General features: G+C 30.6%; 1 long non-coding RNA gene across 1 annotated transcript in view; it reads left to right on the forward strand.

The window, feature by feature from the left end:
• Positions 1 to 3,639: 3,639 nt before the first annotated feature.
• Positions 3,640 to 13,544, forward strand: part of LOC111691298 — a 185,647-nt gene continuing 175,742 nt past the window's right edge. The window contains exon 1 of the long non-coding RNA XR_002762958.1: positions 3,640 to 3,710. This is a non-coding gene — a long non-coding RNA (uncharacterized LOC111691298). The remainder of the gene's footprint in view (positions 3,711 to 13,544) is intronic.

Consider the following 13,544-nt stretch of genomic DNA (forward strand, 5'->3'; position numbering starts at 1 on the left):
AACATAGTCTTCTCAGTTATCTTATACAGCTCGATTTTTTTTGTTCCTGGAACAATCTTTCGACCACAAGGTGCACACACTTTCGATCGATTTTCCTCGTGATCAAATTCAGGTGGTTCTCGGAGTTTGTTGTGTACCAATTGTAAACAATACATAAAATCAAATCGCCATTGGCAATCGTGAAAAGTTATATGTTCTACTATTGTCAACTTGTGAGGATGCAGTGTTGTCAGATCTGCGGGGGAATGTGTTTGCGGGCGGGAGGCGGAGCGTGGTGGTGAGGGGTGGGGGAGGGTGAAGATAATTGTTTATTCGACACAATCCTACATGTATTTATATTAGAACATGATTGCAGGCCACCATATATTCAGTTTCTGGGTCTTTTCAGGATCGCCTTATAAAAAAACAGTTTTTTGGCCATATTTTCCGTAAATGAGCAGCTCTGATTTTCATTCCAACGAAAATCGACTTTATAAATGTTTCAGAACACCTCCCCGTTCTTAGATTTCCGGGCCATTTTGACAATCCTATGCATCATTGAGGATAGCTGTGTAATATAAGCATGTGTACCTACGTGTAGTGACAGTGCCTTTCTTGTTCATAAGTTGTCAACTTTGGCTCAGTATTTTTGTTTTATAAACTATTCAAAAAATTAAAGCTTCAAAAGAATTTCCGAAATTTTTCGGTGATTTTTGACAGACTGTATTCAGGTGAAAAATGATGGTATCGGGAAATAAAAAAAACATTTTGAAGTTCTAAGATTCCGGTTTTTAGATTTTTCCGTCTAAAATACGGTTATTATGCAATTCTAAGAAATAGCGAGACAAAAAAACTTTCCTATTTTTTTTTCTGTGTCCACGGTCTTTTTTTCAGCTAAGCCATTGCGCGGACCAGATAGCTTGTTTATTCAGCTTCAATTTCCTTTTTTTTTTAAATTTCGATACGACCATTGTTCATCGAAATATCGGACTTTTAACGGAAAAGGATCCATTTGTCTTCAATCATCGATATCTCAGCGACAAATGGTCGTACAGAGAATTGAAGGGCAGTTTCGAAAACTGGAATAAATTTCCTATAACATGCTGCCGCAACTTTTCTCAGTTTTTTTTTTATCTTTTACCAAATCTTAAAAAACAGGAAAAAAAGGGTAATTTATAATTATTTTGAAAATTGACGGCTAAATTAGAAATATTTACGAAATGACTAATGTTAAGCATGACTTTTACGGTTCGATATACCCAGAATAACCTTGTGAAGTTTCATTTCGATCTAGCGAACCGTTTCTTTGTTTCAAACAGTCAAACTTTAAAAAAAATAAAGGGTCACGTTTTTTGAGCTTAAACGCTCCATAAACATGATTAAAATAAAAAAAAAACACATTTTTTTGAGGTTTTATCACATTTTTACCTCAAGTAACGTTTAAATTGATGAAAAAAAAAATCGAAAATTTTTTTCATAGAAAAAGGGTAGTTTTGAAAAATCTGTTTTTTAAGTGATTACAGATTGCACAAAAATTAATTAGAAATTTGTCTTAAATAAACGGTATGAATCGGGGTCGAAATCTGGGTTTGGGTCATCAACTTTAATTTTAATGAATTAAAAGTTGATGAACAGAAGTATAGGATGGAAAAGCCGAACCGTGCTGGAAACATTTGGATTTTGTTTTCTTCAATGTCCGGAAGGCTTTCCAAAAATAAAAAAAAAATTTTTCGAATTCTTATTTTTTGTTTTCAATTTAAACGTTATTTGCTGTAAAATGTGAGAAAACCTCAAAACAATTCTTTTTTCCATTTTAATTATGATTATGAAATGTTTAAGCTAAAAAACGTGACCCTTTAATTTTTATCAAAAGTTTGACCGTTTGAAACAAAGAAACAGTTAGCTAGATCGAGATGAAACTTCACAGGGTCCTTCTGTGTACATCGGTCTGTAAAAGTCATGCTTAATATTAGTCATTTCGTGAATATTTCTAATTTAACGGTCAATTTTCTAAAAAACCATTTTTTCTTTTTTCTAAAATTCGTATAGAAGATAAAAAAAAAATTCCGAAAAGTTGCGGTAGCACGTTATAGGAAGTTTATTTCAGTTTTCGAAACTGTCCTTCAATTCTCTGTACAACCATTTGTCGCCGAGATATCGATGATTGAAGACAAAAGGATCCTTTTCCATTAAAAGTCCGATATTTCGATGAATAATGGTCGTATCGAAATTAAAAAAAAGGAAATTGAAGCTGATTAAATAAGCTATCTGGTCCATGCAATGGCTTAGCTAAAAAAAATCCGTGTCCGTGGAAAATAAAAAAAAAATTGCAAATTTTTTTCTTGTCGCGTTATTTCTTAGAATTGCATGACAATCGTATCTCCTAAAAAATTTCGACCGAAAGATCTAAAAATTAGAATCTTAGAGCTTCAAGCATTTTGAAGCTTTTTAATTCCCTATACGACCATTTTTTACCTAAATACAGTCTGTCAAAAATCACCGAAAAATTTCGGAAATTCTTTTGACCCGTTAATTTTTTGCATTAGTGTATAAGAAAAATGAAAAGTAAAAAGCGAGGGATGGCGGTGAGATTGTCCAATTGTATTTATCTTGATTTTTACTTGTAACTTTTTAAATATGAAGGGAAAATGTAAAGACAAAGTTAATAATAATTGAATAAGTGCACATGGTTGTGGCAAAAAATCACTTTGTTATAATTGGCCGCGCAGCATAGGCGTGCGGATTATCAAGATAAAATAAAGTGAACAATGGTTATAAGATTTATGTCATTGTATCATTGTGAAACACGCACCTAAATTGTTTTACGCATCGTTACCATTGGTTCCATAATCTGAATGTGATCCGTTATAGATCGCATCATTAGATATGTTTCTACCCTTGTTTTAACGAAACTTATTCGCGGCGATGATAAAATTTCTTAATCTGAAAAGAACGACCGTTCGACATCTACTGATGCAATATTTGCATAATGAAATAATCTACTTCTAAGCTAGTCCGACATGGTCATTTTCACTCGAGTTGTATTTATTCCAGGAGGAATAAAATCTTTTATTATTTACTACTATGTCAAATGGTGGGTTACATGCAGTCAGTATGAAGATTAATTCAAACATACATAAATTGAGTCTTCTGGTTTTCGCTAGTTTTTTTATACGTGTGTTGTGCACTGTTTAATACTTGTTACTTTTTGTTTATTAATATTTATTTTAAACGATTTTATACATATACAAGTATACTGAATTACATTATTGTTTATATTTTTTTAGTAAATCAAAGTATTGTTCGTTAATTTAACTTTTCCGATGATATTTAATGCACATATTTTCTCAGGATTAATCAATTTCTACTTACTGTAGTAAACTAGAATCAAAAATAAATATTTTAAATTTCAACTTTGTTATAATATAGTAAAAAAGAAAACATATTTGCCCTGTAGGCCAATGTGCGACACTGAAAAAGTCGCACACATTCAGGATATAAAGAAGGAAAAATTAAACAACTATGTTTTAATAAAAAATGACGTTACGATTTACGATTATTTGAGAGAGGCACACTTTGTTTTCGCGTACGGAGCGTCGGCGCGCTACTTTTCCGTTTCGCGAACAATTTGCGCGCCGTTTTCCATTATCAGTCAGAAAGCGTCGCCGGAGCGGGTTAGTGACACTCTACGCAATGGAAACATCGCCTCGTGGTCCCTTGTTTTCGTACGAGTAAGTACTTGACCACTATATTAATAAAGGAAATAAAGTAGAATTAGAGAACCTTCACCAAATTTCCATAATGAAGCTAATGAAATGAAGAAGCGAATATTACACATGAAACATTTTTTGTAAATAAGAAACTTAGTACATCTTACAGTGAAAAAATAAGTAAAATGAATCACTGAATCTAAGTTTGTCTATTTGAAAATGTTTCACTTTATCTGCACATTTAAATATAGGGCGGTCTTCGTTATTGTTTGAGATACAAAAAAGTTGAGATTAGAAGTTGTAGGTATTTTTTAACATTTGTTGACATGTGTATCCCGAAAACAATTTTATGTTGGATTTCCCAGACATAGGCCCAAATTGTAGATTTTTTTTCAATGGAACATCCTGTAGATCTTTCCACTATTGGATTGCCAGAATAGCATTTCAAAAATATATCTTACATGATATTTATCTTTAAATAAATATTTCTTTGAAAACCTTCTATTTTTTCGTATCTGGAATAATAAGGTAGAAAAGGGGATACATTTTTGTGTAATCACAAACAAATACACTGCAAAAGTGTAAAATAAAAAAAATGTGTTAATTTTCTATACAAACTTCCTGTAATTTATCTACCAGATAATAATGTTGATTCCAATATAAAATAGGATACATAATAACACCTAAGAAATTTCATTTTTTTGGATTATCCAAGCTGTCAATGCATTTGGTTGAATAAATATATAATAATTTTTCTAGTTCTAGTTCTAGTTTCTAGTTCTAGTTCTAGTTCAGTTGATATAGTAACACCTCAGAAGATATATTTACGAAAAATATATTAGAATTTAAAGGATTTACATTGATGGTCTTGCTGGGATCATATTTGAGACTACCTAACAACGATTTGGATACTTTTGAACTATTAAAAATATTGGTCTTATTTGCTTCTTCAAATAAAACACTATTTATGATCTATACAATTTTTTATATTCGGTAGTCAGCTCTTTCTGATATATTTGCATAATACTACTTTAAATGCCGAAAAAGACTTAATTGACTTAACTGAGTTTTATCATCTGATTTATCGGCTTCCCAGTACGAGCAAATTTTGTTTTTTTCTGTCTGGCTACATTAATTTGTTCAACAAATGCGACAGGACAATATTTTATGTCCTTTGTCGTCTGATTCTAGTGAATTGTAAATGTATATCAAGTGTGCAGATGCATCATGAAAAGAATTACAATTTACAAGGAAATTATCCAGATAGGTAATTATTATATTTATTTGGTTCGTTATCAAAGTTTCAAATCCAAATGAGACTACAAAAACTAAAGTCACTAGTAATAATGACTCATATTTTTTATTTTTATTATTTCAAAAACTTTTATAATTTATCAGTAAATGACAATATTACAGACAATTATAAACAAGATCATGCTGTATAATTTATACAGCAGAAGGTTCACGTATCCATTCCTTCTGAAAGTCATGCAATGTTATCCATAGCCAAAAAAATCAAGAATATTTTTCATAAAAATTGCCACTTCATCTATATGTATATTTTACTAGTATGAACAATGAGGTTAAATACATGCTTGAATTTTACGAAATTGAATTTCTTCAAACAAAGTCCATTTGTACTAAAGCAAATAATAGTACAGGTTTTATTAAACGAACTGTAAATTTTGTGCAAATACATTGAATATTAAGACGAACAAACTAAAAAAAATTCCCATTGCAACATGCAATTTACAAAATGCACTGGCTTTATTTTTTCAAAATTAGGGTTCCTAAAACAAGTTTTATATTTAATCATTATTAGAATTTTTTTCCAAAGATTGTCACAATACACTATTTGTGGTATAGTTTTACATATGATAATAAATTGGCCAACTTATTGATCAAAAAGTATTTTAAATTTTAGAATAAAAATTAGTCATCAGTCATCAGTCATCAACCACGATAGACCTAACTTATGTAAGACTAACGCAACTGTAATATTGTACGATTGCAATTAATTATTGAGTCAGTATTAAAAGTCACTAGAAATTTTCAAAATTGGACAATAAATTAGGACCCGTTCTATTGTCTCCAATAACATTTAAAAATGAAAGGAAATGAAATGAAAAATCCTGGTTTCCCCTAGAAATGTATTTTAATGAGACATTAATTAATACAAGTTTAAGATAAAGAGATCAACTTGATTATGAGAATAAGTTCAAGTATTTTAGAGCATATTTATGAAGTTTTTTCTGATGAATCATTTTCAATATTTTAGATTAATTGGGTTACTTTAGATTACACTACATAATTTCATTCAAGTAAAAAGTATCCCAAAAATGCATGCCAGGAACAAAATCAATATTTGCATAAATGGACTTAGGGGATTGGTCTATAAAAACTTGTATTAAAATATGATGGAAGATTTATTGAAGTGAAAGGCGGTACGAATTTTTAAATTTTTAATTAAATAAACTAAGGGCCGGTCTTTCTCAGTGTCTCATAAATTATCAGATAAATTTATCTCGGGTTTCCCAAAATTCACGCAAGGATCGAATTTTACGCCATTTGTACCTTTTGCCAACGAAACAGCGTGGCAACTGGTAATTCAGGGTTATTAAAAATGGAATGTTACACGAATGAACAACTCGTTTTCATTGGTGAGCAAAATAATTAAATTTTCGTAGATACAGTTTGAAATTTTCGTGCAAAATATGATCGGAAGAGATCAATTGAAAAATTCAGAGAGACTGGATCAACTAGTGATTTTAAACACTCTGACTGTCCTTTAACAAGTCGTTTAACACAAAACATCGAAGCAGATCGTGAGAGTGTTGCTGAGAGTCCAGGAACATCAATGCGGCACGGTGCTCAAGCATTGAACATTTCGAGAAGCTCTCTACAGCGTGTTCTCACCAACGATTTGCATCTTTACTCTTACAAAGTTCAATTGGCTGAAGAACTGAAGCCTACTGACCATCCAGAGCGACAAGAGTTCATTGAATGGATCATGGAACAAGTGGATGATGATTTTTCCCAAAATATCATCTGCAGCGATGAGACTCAGTTCCATCTTGATGGTCTCGTTAATCGACAAAATTGTCGTATTTGGGGTTTAGAAAATCCACGAGTGATTGTTGAGAAACAAATGCATCAACAAAGTGTTACTGTTTGGTACGGATTTTGGGCTGGAGGCATCATCAAACCATCCTTCTTTATGATTATGCGATTTAACCTCGTTGGACTTTTTTCTTAATCCAGTTTTCTGTGCTTAAATTGTAAGGTATGGATTTAGAGGAAATGTTTCAACAAGATGGCGCCAAATGCCATACAGCCCGAGAAATAATTCAATTACTTTATGAGTCATTTTCTGGTCGTGTAATTCTCGTTTTGGTGACCAGGATTGGCCGCCTAGATCACGCGATTTAACGCCGTTGGACTTTTTTCTTTGGAGTTTTTCGATGTTTAAAGTTTATTTCAACAAGCCCACGACCACTCACGCCTTGAAGGAGGAAATTGAGCCACATTTATGCAAAACGAACATGGAAAATTTCGACAAGAGTGCGTATGTGCGAGCAAAGCCGTGGGGGCCTACATTCCATACATAATCTATATACTTTATGAATAAATAAAAATATTACAATTTTTAATGAAAAACTTCTGTTTTCTACAAAAATTACTTCTTGCGTGAATTTTGGGACACCCTTTATCTATGACTACAATATTAGGGAAACAGATGTAGACTTAAGAGACATACTAATTTACAAGTAGGAATGGGCTCTAAACGTAATTATTTTTACAAGGATATATTAATTGTGTGGTTATTAAACAATTTTGCCTTTATTAGTATTTCACCGATACTTAGAACATCTGTTCTTTGACAGTTATATTTTGGAGGCGTATGAAATACTGAGCTAATATGTTCCACACATTCGGAAGTATTATTTTATATTTACTTCTGTATTATAGTTGGAAGAAATAACGTTGATTGTTGAGGAGGTTAACTACTTGAATTTGAGGAGAATGCTTCATCGAAAGTTTCCGCAAAGGTCTCAGCGACTTCAAAGTTATTGTTGCGCATACTGACATTTTTATTTTTAATCACTGGAGTAGAAATTTTGCTTGAGAGTCGAGAACCTGTATATTTGTCGAAAGCCTTCGGCCCTTTTTCAATTAATTGATTTTCAAAAGAAGATCTTGCACGACGTATCTGTCCTGAAAGTCTGTTGGCATAATTTCGGTGGAGCTGATAGTCTTCAAGAGATTTAGAGCATTTGCCATAATGATTTTTCAACCAAGCACATTTCATATAATTCTCCATTAAGCCATTGAGTTCTATGTTGGATGTATGTTTATTGACAGGCATATATGTATAAGGGTATGATACTTCTAACTGTATTAAACCAACTATGCCATAGATCATCGGGATAATCTTTCTTGTACAATCCTCAAACCAAACTACATCGGCCAAATGGTTGTTCGTCGATACATAATCGACCTTGAAATAATTGGATTTTGGCATATTATTGCTGTTATCGCAATGAAGAAATTGCATTGTAAATTTTATGCATATGTGATCAGATTTCCTCAAAGGAGAATAACTACGGTTAAAGAGGTCGTCATTGTTTGTTACAAGTATGAGTAGAATAACGAGAAATGGGGTCTGATTGGTCCTGTATCTTATATTTTCAGTAACATGCTGAGTTAGACCTGTAGATAACAGCATGATGTAATTTAAAAAAAAAAATTTCCGTGTTTTCTGAAGAACCTTTTGTTTGCTTTTTGAATAAAAATTTAGTCACCAATTAAAACGACCAAATTTAAAATGTATACTTCATTTTGCCTAACCCTTTACATAAATATTAAAAGAAGAAAATATATATAAAAAGAAAATTTTTTGCATAAGAATTGAATAAAATTATTACTATTGAATACTGCCTATTATACGAAGGTTCAATTCATTTGGAAATATAAAAAATACAAAAAAAAAAAGTAATTTGAGTGCTGTTATTACAGCTCACTGAAAGGTATAGGATAATCAAAAAAGAAAGGGAATTGAGGTTGAATAGCGTTGAGATGGGTGGAATATTTTAAAATAAAAAATGGCCTTATGTTGCTTCACTTTCCACACAATAACAAAGTCAGGTCATGAAGCCTGTCCTATAGAACATATGTGATTTATAGTATATGTGCTTAGGCACTTTATAAAAACTTGCTTTCGATTCTTTACCTAAGCCCAATATATCACTTGCTCAACTTACATCACCTTTTAAGAAATTGTGGGTTATAAAGGCGTGGTGGGAATGCTGTGTTAAATAAACTGAGGTTTAATAAAAAATTGAAGTACCTAAATGTACAAAGGTGATACATATCAGGCCTCATCAAATCAAATGTAAAAACATTTTCTACAAGATGTATTAATAATGAAACGTTCAAAATTCAAAACATTTCATTAAAGTCACTAAGTTTAGTCAACAAATTTTTAAGTAATTATAAAATTATTATTTGGAGTTCAGAGAAACTTTATTCGAGGTATTACAGGTCTAAACTATAGAGACTAGTCTAGAGCCAAATTTGTTGAATTCAATGTCTTAACAACACCATGTGCTTATATTCTACATTGTTTGTTATACATTAAGAATAATCTAACTAATTACTCGACACACAGTAATAATTATGACTATGATACCAGCCGTAAGAAAAATTTGAAACTATTATATTTCAGACTCTCCAAAACCAGAGGGATTAACTATTTTTTTATCAAGTTCTACAATATCTTGGTGTTCACATTTTTCACTGTAGTAACACTCCTTTTAAGTATAACCTGAAAAAGTTTTTAGTTGGGGCAGCTTTCTACACTATGCAGGAATTTTTAAATCATATATTTAATAACTTTATTTTATATATGATGTGTATGTATGTGATTGTAGTTTTATATTGTATTTTATCTCCATACATGTGTTCGTAACTTTACTTTTATGATTTACATATGTTAGCATTTTATTATGTATTTAAACATCAACGAATAATAATATTTAAGAACGTTTGTTACGCTATGTAAATATTGACTGAAGTTGCTAAAAAGTTATTTTAGATATTTTATAGAATTAGTCGCGTTAAATTAATTATATGTAGAAGTTTTCAGTGTTTCAACAACTATTGAACTATTTAAAAACGTGCAGATTCGTTTAAAAAGGATATTTTCCAAGTCAAAACTTTTTTCATTTTCATTTATTTTAAACCTAAATGGTTTAATCAACCAAGGTTCTAATATTACTGGAGAGAGACTATTCAATATCAAAAAATATATCAAAAAAGAGAAGTTCATATAACATTATGTCTACATTAAAATGTAGAAGTATTAGCAATAAAATTAGATTGTTTTTTTTTTAAATACATTTGTATGATGTATTTTCTTTCTATATTTTGTGCCACCTTAAATTAAATTAATTAAACAAACCATTGCTTCAAAAGAATTAGTTAAGGATTGTTTTTATGAAGTTATTTTTGCCTAGCCAATAATAATCTTATATTGAAAAGCGCTGATAAATTAAAAAAAAGAACAAAAAATATGCATCACTATATCACTGACTTAGTTAGCATTTGAACATTTTTACATAATTCTACATACCCTCCCCCATTATAAAGTGCAATAAAATGTCTACTAATAATTTTTTCAAGTTTTGTTTTGTGATCTAATTCGATTGGAGTATGGATACAATAGAAAAATAAATCGCGACATTGCACAGTTAGAAACATTCTTTGCATGTATACAAAATCGCTTAAAAATTCGCTATCTTGACCTAAAAAATAAAGTAAATCCTAAATTCAAACAAAAGTTGTCTGTTGTAAAGAAAAGCAAAATCGAAAAAAGGGAACAATCTAAAATTTAAGCTCTAAAACCAATAGAAGGAAAAGCGAAGATAAGAAAAGTTCTAACTATATTTTCAGATTTTTTAGTAGAAACTGTATAGTCTTATTAAAAAACCCGGTTTATTTATAGCACTTAAGGTACTTTTTCCTTTGAGAGCAAAATCCTGTAGTCTGCAAAGCATATAAAATTCATAAGTTCCTTTCTGAGATATTACTCAGCGAGATTACATCACTTATATAGACCAATCTGTATAAATTATACGCGGTGTGGTGTAGGAGTCGCCCACTAATAATTAAAGTTTCCTGTGTAATAAACATTTGTATCATATTTTGTATTAGTTTTTTTCCGCGAATTAATATGGTACTTAATGAAATGTACCAACTTCTTTATAATTTTGTGCAGATGTAAATTATTAGTAGTAATTATTTTACGCAGCGTTTATTAAAAAAAATTTAATGTGCCTGTTATAATTATTGTACAAATAATATGGATGGTCATCATTAAAAAAAATGTACTATGAAACATCATTACTTTGAATATTAGCTGGACGCGATTTACATCATTACGTTTTTTTGGAAGATGGAGTGCGATTCAGTACTACACCTTTGCAAAAACAATTAGGGGATTAATATTAATCTATTTTGAAATAGATTTGTTATAAAAAGTTACATAATTTTTCCACAAAGTGACAAATTTAAAAGATGGTTGGTGTCACGTGACCCACCATATTTTTCCTGATTTAATATTAAACCGTTTTGAAGTTATGAAATAAAAACTGTTTCCTGAGTTACCCCTTCAAGAGGCTATATCTCCCTTAGGGGCCGCCACTGACAAAAACTCTACTGAGGTTCATCAATTTCGACATGTTTTACATACTCTCCAATTTTGAGTACTTATTTCGTTAACACTTTGTATATTTTGAATTTTTTATTCAACAAATGTTCAAAAAATTGTTAATCTCGCTCTATTTATGCCATCTTCTTACATGTTACGATAAATTAAATTGATAAAATTTAAAGAAACTAACAACTTTTAGAAAATCCATCATAATAATATCAAACAACAAACTATCCGATACGTGTATTGCCTATGCAAGTTTAGCGCCATTTCATTTAAGCAAGTTTGGTTAAATCGACACCATTTGCGTACTAGGTTATACTTTTAAAGTATGTAACATTCGTTAGGTGACACCCTGTACATACATTCAGATAAAATTCAGATAAAGGAAGTATTTTAAAACAGGATCAGTAATTTAAAGTACCAGATTAGTCACGGTTTAGTCGAATCACTTTAATTAGATGAATGAAACAAGCAATTACCTAGTTTATAGTTAGTTAGAGTACAACTCTTCAGATGCAATAAAACAAGACATAAACTGCTTTTTAAATCTTCTAGAACAGATGATAAATATGTGAAGAGTTTGTTAAATGTAATGCAGTCATGTTAATTATAAATAGATAGAAAATTAAGGTATGGGTGTAAATTTAGTGGAATTGCTATATAAATTATCAATAAGAAAACTGAATTAAACTGTAATATTTATAATGAAACAGTATTTATTTTATAGTAATTTTTTACGAGAAATTCTTAAAATGAAGAAAAATTGCTAATAAATCGAAAAGTTGTAACTTTAACTTTCATTGTATTTAATTACCAGAAGAAAAACAATTTAAATTTACATAACTCGGAACAAAAAAAAATTAGGCGATTTGTTTGAAATAAAAAAGTTTTCGTGGTTTGAAATTCACAAAAGGCAATAGGAAAAATGAAACTCTTGGTATAACATATTGAAACTATTTTTAATTCGGGAAGTGACATAATCTTGTGTGTCCGTACCAAGGACATTTAAATAAAGGGGACTAGGCATGTCACAGTCTGTTTCATATGTTGGGTGAAGCTGGGCAAGGGGAAAGCAGAGGGCTTTATTTTCATCCAACTGATGCGCGCGATTACATCTCCAATGTCGTACGTTTTGGAAGGGTCAAAATAAAAGATTTTATAGTCCTAAGTCAATATATTTCAACAGCTACTCAGTATTTTATATTATAAATTATATTTTTATAAATTCTTGGAATCCCAATAACTGTAACCATTTCTTTCTTGTTGCACCATCCCCAAGCATCCTAAAAACGTTCACATTTCACTTTTATAATACTGAGGCAAACTTTCAGTCAGACAAAAAGATATATATTCCCAAAGGAGAACATCAATATGGTGAATGCAACTTTCAGTTGCTTGCATCTTCGGTATTTTTATGTATAATCACTTATACCCACCACAATATTTTTGCTGTTGTATTTATTCAGTTTTTATGCTCGTGCATTTAGTAAAATTGTAAATATATTTTTGAAAAGGTTTTTGTCGTAGAGGAAAATGAAAATGATGAATGATTAAAATTTGTAATGTTGGGTATAAGGGATAACATTGAAATACCTATAAATATATTAAATATAAATAATGTCTGTAACTTATTTGTGGTGCAGCATTTTCCTTTGATTTTAATGGCCAAACGTGGTTCATATTATTGTTTTCTTACTATTTCAGCAAAAATTTTAAAAAAATACCAAGTCAGTTTTATAAAATTTTACCGTTATTCAAATAAAAGTTACCCACACGCACGACAATGGCCACAGTTGCATATACATTCCAAAGTCACCTTCAAGCACGCTTACCTGTGGAAGGATAGCTGATGTGGATGTTTATAATCCAATTTCTTACAAATTCTGCACTGTCTAACCATATTCACACCTTAAAAGTTTATCCAAAATACATGTATAAACACTAATCACGTTTCACTTACTAAAATCACAACTATTTTCTAACAAGAGACGCCATATTCTGCCAACCACGGCAGAACGAACGAGGAACACGCTACAAATTATTGCGTAGTTGCCAAGTCTTCAAACATGGCAAATATGAAAAATGAAAAATAGTTTAATATGTACAGAATTTAACAATATTGTATGCATAACTTAATAATA

The sequence above is a fragment of the Anoplophora glabripennis genome, unplaced genomic scaffold (assembly GCF_000390285.2).
Source record: "Anoplophora glabripennis isolate ALB-LARVAE unplaced genomic scaffold, Agla_2.0 scaffold258, whole genome shotgun sequence".
NCBI classification, from domain to species: Eukaryota; Metazoa; Arthropoda; class Insecta; order Coleoptera; family Cerambycidae; genus Anoplophora; species Anoplophora glabripennis.